Raw genomic sequence first — 7,212 nt, 5'->3', positions numbered from 1 at the left:
TTTCATGCATGCATGCATTGAAAGAATCATTTCTTGCATGCATGCATTTCATGTAATTAAAAAATTTGCATTGAAATCATTTGCATTTGCATTTCATGCATGCATAGGGTGGGAGTTATTGTCAGATGCCTGCCTGCTCACTATTGTGTGGCAACTGCAGTTGTTTGCTAGTGTCAAGCGAGAAAGCTTTCCGCACACACACAACAAGATCTAATCGCAAGCACGCCTCAACCACCTGCACTAAGCAAAAAGTAGGGGAAGAGATAAGTAAGGGCAAGTGCAAGAGAGTGATGAGAAGCATTCGGGATGCCTTTTTTATTAGGGTGTGCAACATGAAGGAGAGTGAGATGGAATGAACCGTATCTAGATAAGAGGGAGTTAGCACTATAAAGAGGAGGATTCTTGGTGATGCTAAGACCATTTTGCAGTCTGAAGATCTTATCCAACCCTAAACCGCAAGGCTCTTAAGTCACATGCCTCCATCACATGCAATCCTAAAGTCATGTCTCTCTCTCTCACACACAATTAAAACTTATCCTTAAAGTCATTAAAGAAAAGTGTTACCAAAGACAAGAAATTAAACTTTGCACATGCTTCTTCCTCATGTCATTGCATAGGATTCTATTGCATATAAGACAGAGTGGTATTCCAGTTGCCGTGCTCTTGATCAATTGAACTTGGTCAAGAGCGCAACAATTGGCATTACAACCCAGAAACTATGCGATGGTGACAAGGAAGAATAAATGCCCAAACCCTAAACACAAGATATTTACAATGCACAACAAGACAATTCTTATCCAACCCTAAACTGCAACCTGCAATTAAAAAACAAGAACACATTTAGAATACAATGAGACATTCAAAACCCTATTGCCATCATTGCCACAATTTAAGAGTCACTATCCTCATCATGTTCGTCATCAATGTCCTCATCTTCAGACCCATATGGAAGGCGAATATTATTTCCTTCATCTTCATCAGATTCATCTTCCTCATCGCAAGTCTTCCTCGGATGTTGCACCATCAGTCCCAGTTTCATCCTCTTCTTAGGGTTCTGGAATCTGCAACGATGGGACTGCTTCAGGTTGTATAGCATCTGGCAGGATATTGTAGGTCCATTTTGGAACTTACTCCTCATATCCCACATCTCCTAATGTTTCTAGGACTTTATGATTGGCATAGATGTACACTGACTTTTCAACCCAATCCTCTAGAAGTCTATTTCGTAAAGTACTATGAATGTACTTGTAATGACTCCAGTTTCTTTCTTAGCCCGAGTTTGAGCATGTCTGAGAAAGAACTGTCATTGCAATCGGGCGTAGAAGCTCACACGTGCCACCATTCATCATCCACCATAGTTCAATGCAATTCCATGCAGCTCTCAATCATCCTTATTGACCATACTCAGTGGATATCCTCATCGCAAGTACATACTATGCATTCTCCAAGTCTTGAACCCGGATGCTCTCAACTATCATGGGTTGCCTCAAGTTATGAGTAGCAGTTACCGATCTAGCTTCACGAGCAATAGGTGGCAATCTATCTTGCATGCTAGTGTCCACACAAGGAGTTCTGGCATGGGAGCCTGCAACACTAGTACTTCCGTCATCGTGTATACTTACAGACTCTACTCCACTTATACCTTGACTTTCCCAAATTGATCTTCTTCATATTTTTCTAGAAGCTTGCAACTTCTCTGTCAAGGTGCGAGCTGCTACAGCAGCTCCTGGGGCTGCACAACGTTGAATGCTCTTGCTTGAGTCACCAAGAAAGTGGCCCCTTATGCGAGTTGCTCCCCCAGATCTTTGTATTCCACAATACTTGCATTTCCACTCAACGTAGTTACGAACATTAATAGCAAAGTCCCACTCTAGACCATGTGACTTATGTTTTTCCCCCTGTGCATGTGGAACAACTCTTTGAGAGGATTGTGACACCCACATAAATCCTCTCCCCGTATCTTGGTTAACAACCTCATAGGGTGGATCAAGCATTGGGGTAGTGCCCATTTCGGTAATGAGATCCTCTTCTGCAACTCCTTCTTCAACCCCAGGAACATTTTTAGGCATATGAATATGGGCATGGGCATGACTCGATGCATCCATAGTTTTCCTAGTCACAACTCGTCTTGAAGATTGTGGACGAGCATTTCTAATTTCAAGCATTTCCGATTGTGCATTTGTAGTCACAACACATGCCCTATTTCTACTCAAGTCATTGCCATCTTGTCTCCCCCTTCTCTCCAACCCTAAGGCCCTTAGCTTAAGAGTCAAGACTGCTCACTAACAATCGCATTCATTGGCACTCATGATCGTGGTCTACAAGTTCCCCAAAATGCAAGGAGTTGGAGTATAAACCACCCTCAAGAACACACAACAAACACTCGCATCCACTAGCCCTCGTGTTTGTGGTCTATAGTTTTCCCAAGACACAAGGAATCAAAGGAGCAAACCACACCCACATGTATAATGAATGCTGACTCACTCTAACCCACTTAGCCTTACAACTATTTAGATCCAAATCATGGTTCACTTTCTTTCCCAACTTACCAAAGGGTTTATCGGGATATGGACCACAATCGGCGGATCGAATGACGAGCCTCTATCGCCATTTCCACCGCTATATAGCCTCGGGGCATGTGGGAAATTAGGAATCTGCACCCCACAGCAGCCAAGACACTACCGACGGTAATACTCATATTACCGGTAGTAATATTAATTATACTGGTAGTGTATATTACCATCGGTATTTACACCATCGGGATAATTAATATTACCGCCGGTAATATGAGTACTACTATTGGTAGTGTCTTGTGTACCGGCAGTGCTTTTATCCAGTTTACCGGTGATTTTTCCTAGTAACCTACGTGATCATGTTCTTTTCACGCTACTTGGAAAAGTAATTAACGAATGCTATTAACCCATTAATGCAAACATGAAAACATGAACGTAATCCTTGGTGTAAAGTCTAGTTTCAGAACTAGACTATTTAAGAAAAGTCCAAAAATCCCGAATGCACTCCTAATGCAGTTTTTAAAGCTAAGTTTTAAAAACCAAAGTTTAATGAAAATACCAACTACTTGATGAGATTAACAAAATACTTTACTATTATGAATATTGTGCTAGTGATGCATAGTTTACTAATGCAATTTTAAAGCTTGATTATCTACATATTTCTATAGTTTTTTAAGATTGCACAAATTATGCTACAGGGCCAAAAACAAACTATATTAGAAATTCTAATATGATCTGCTCACCCCACCGAGCTTGTTATAGAGAATACAAAATAAGATTATCAACTATACTATTACACGCCACACAAGCCAAGACCACAAAAATCTAGATATAATGCCACACAAGCCGAGACCACATAGGTCGAGATATGCCACACAAGCCGAGACCACAAAGGTCGAGATATAATTCCACACAGGTTGAGACCACACAGGTCATGATGGACTATATAAAATAATAGGCTCATCACATAGATGAGCTATGAGTTTCTAAGATGAAGCTGCGACACACACAATTGATACAAGAAGATCTATCAAGAGATGGCGACACACTCCTTCTATACAATAGCATGTCACGAGCCAGTCGATATCTTATGATGACTTTTTTTTTCCCAAAGAAAGGAACCTTCTATTAATGATTGAAAGATTTCATACAAAACAGCAGCCCTGAAGGTGCTGAGTATGGAAAACCCAAAAAAGGATGAAAGAAAAGGCCACCGGCCTATTCCAGAGAAACCCAGCTCACTGCTTAGGGGATCTCTGGTATTGGGGCTAATAGCCAGGTGGGGGGGCTATACAATGAGCGAATCCCTTGCGGAGTGAAGATGTAGAAAACTCCTACAGGCCAAGCCTTGCAGAATCGAGCATGCCTCTCGATAGTCGCCCTAGAGCTTGGGGTCCCACAGTCCCAGGTGGAGCATAGGGTTTAGATGATATCCTGCCAGATGGTGACCAAGGTAGCCAAGGGTGGAACCAGATGTTCACCTTATGATTTGCCCCCTGATAGCATTCGATATTGGATGATTACATGAAATTCTGACACATATGGTCTCCTTCTAGCACATAAGTGCAAAGAACATGATATGGTAGGGGTGTTTTATAGGAAAGCAAGCAAGACACCCACCATATCATCATCTATCTTAGATCCAAGGCCACACCCAACACATGCACCTATTGTGATGAAAAGTAGGAACCTTGGGGACAATCAAGATGAAGGCTAAATGTTTCTTGATTTCTACAAAACACAGCGTGCATGATGTAAAGTCAACCTCCAGTTGAATCTTTTGCATCAGTTTGTCCTATGACTTCTACAATTCCTGTGAATTCAAACACATATTAAGGACTACAATAGAAATGAACTTTATAAAAAATTCGAATTGAGATTTGTAATTTTTCCTGTGCATCAACAAATTTTTTGTCAAGATCCTCAGAAACATCATCATCGTCGAGCATGTTACTACAAACACTCTCCAACATTCCAATGCCATCTTGTAACTTTTTTTCATTGCTTCATCAACAGTAATTTCATGGATTTTTTGAAGGGATGCAATCTTTAAATTCAGGCGATCAATAACCATGAACATGCCCTCCCTTTGATGGAGCATACATTTTGTCGCCTCCATTTGCACAGTTGTTGCCTTTTTGGATTCTTCTTATTGTTAGCAAGTAGCAACTTTGCATTCTTTATGTTTTTAGGTGCTAATTCATTGGATTCTTCTTATTGCCCTTTTGGATTGTTCTTATTGTTAGCAAGTATCAACTCTGCATTCTTTATATTTTTAGGTGCTAATTCATTGCCCCTAGAATATGGCTCAAAAATCTACCCCACTATTGTGCTAAATGCTAGTTGTTTCCTGTGAAGTCAAATTTGTCCCTTCGAACACTCCCTACTAGTCAGGACCATCTCCATCCTTGGAGAATCTGTTCACAATATGCCACCTCCATAATTTGTTATCCGAATCCTTTTTCTTATTTGATTTTTTGATTAACAACTCCAAAAAATCTGCCTATGCCATAGGGAGCAATGATTTCACTACTATGGGCATCTCAATCGCCATGCTCATAGAGGCAAATCTCCTTGCAAATAGGAGACACACCACTACTGGTGGGCCTCTCTTAATACACTTTGTAGTGGAGTGAGAGCATGTCTTTGTACTATCTTTGCACACCATTCTACATTTAATTGGCCATGTCATCTTTTGGACCTTCTTGAAAACAAAGAGCCATAGCTCATCCGAGACATCTGAGGATGATAAGTCACAAGGGTTGACACCACTCAAGCTGAGGCCATACTCAGCATTAAATTCCTGCTTTTTTTAAAAAAATTACTTCTGTTGAGGATTTTAAAAATTTAGTGTATGGAACTTGGACATAGATATCAGTGAGCTCAAAACTTCAACTTTAAGTGAGCTGAATAATAGATAAGAAGGTGGGGAACAAAATATAAAGGCAACAAGCCAAAAACCTTGTGCTAGAAACACTAAAAACTTCAATGTACAATCTAACATAGCCCTAAAAACATATGTAAGCTATGAGAAGTGGTTGCCAACCTGACCCAACAAGGAGAATGCTTACGGGAGTATTGAGCAGCGAGAAAGTGCACCAGATATTCAACATTGGAGAGTTGAAGAAATCAAATCCAGATGTGGGAGAAATAGAAACTTGGCATTCACAAAGAGGAAGCTCTCATGAGAGTAGGCATGAAGTCATGTCTTACATGCACACCCATGCAGTTCAATTCATAATTGCATGACTTTTAGCTATGATTTTAAATTTTTTTCCCAAGTTCTGAACTTTACTTACAAGTGCCAACCACAAGCTAACATGCACTAGAAAGTTTTCCACCTTAACGTGCATAAACCCGGGTACATTTTATTCATAAAAATTTCATAGATAAGGGACTTTTAAATTAGGCCTTAAATGCATGTGATACAAAGGATTTACATATAGTGAACCCCCCCAGCATTTGAGATGTCTTTGCATCAAATTGTGCTTTCTCTTCTTTATAGTAGCTACTAACATGTTGTCTTAATTAGTGGTGTGAATTACAAAGCAAAAACATTGAATTAAAATCAATACTCAAGGTTTACCTTCTTGTTTTTGAAAACATCGAATGAAAATCCTTTTGAAACACTACCCTCTGTTTCCTTATGAATGTCATGGTGCAATTGGGAAATTGTACATCATTGTTTGAGTGATATAACACTCAACAGGTGTCCATTCTCATTAATCGTAATGTCAAGTGGTTCATTCTCAAAGCAAAAGAGTTAAGGTCTCGATCCATTAAAACTAGTTTCTTCCCAATCAGTCTACTGTGTTTTTAGTTAAAAGAAAATACAAAATTATGAGTCACAATCATGTACTTAAGTTTAATCGAGATTTTTGACAATTCTAGTAGTAATGCCTCTATATTTCTTTGTTACATGGTGTTCCATGTTGGGAGATTTTGTTTTTTCAACACACCTTGCATATTACCCTTGTCTAGTAATTGGTAAAAATGATCATAAAACATAATACCTAATCGAAGCAGGTCAATGAGGTAAAGATCTCACATCAATATCTTGGTCGTCAACATTTTGATCAACACAACTTTTTGCACAAGTACAATCACGGTTTCATGGCGCCATAGAGAACTTAGAGAAGATAATCCTATCTAGAACTTGAACACCTGAAAATTCAAAGAAACAAGTTGGCAAAACGTTGGTATCATGGTCCTTGGCATTTGGATCAACACAACGTTTTGAACAATGCATGGTCATGTTCCATTGGAAACTAATCCAATCTAAAATGTAAACATATGAAACCGCAAAGAAAGAAATGGACAAAGAAAAGAGCTTAAGTTTATATTTTGGTCCTTAGCATTAGCAAACTCCATAGATGATATGTAAGCTATAGGTCAATGGGAAACAACTCTCATCTCTATTTCAAGGTCTTTTGCCTTATGAGTTACACTCCATTTCAAATTGGGATGCCTTGGGTTGCCTATCATTATGGATGATTCAACAAAGAGAAATGACCTTGGAAATGGGTAAAAGACAAGCAGAAGAATGAGCTTAGGAGGGAAAGTGAGAGAATCCTTGACTTGTGAAAGAGAGCCAATAGACATGTTAATAGGTGAAATGCGAGCGAGAAAACCAATTTAGGAGAGAAAGCACATCTGATTCGTCAACGACAACTAGACATGCCAATGGGTAAAATGCAAG

The sequence above is a fragment of the Dipteris shenzhenensis genome, chromosome 31 (assembly GCF_047967505.1).
Source record: "Dipteris shenzhenensis isolate YYH24624 ecotype China chromosome 31, Dip_SZ_1.0, whole genome shotgun sequence".
Classification (NCBI taxonomy): domain Eukaryota; kingdom Viridiplantae; phylum Streptophyta; class Polypodiopsida; order Gleicheniales; family Dipteridaceae; genus Dipteris; species Dipteris shenzhenensis.
Note: the sequence above shows the minus strand (reverse complement) of the source record.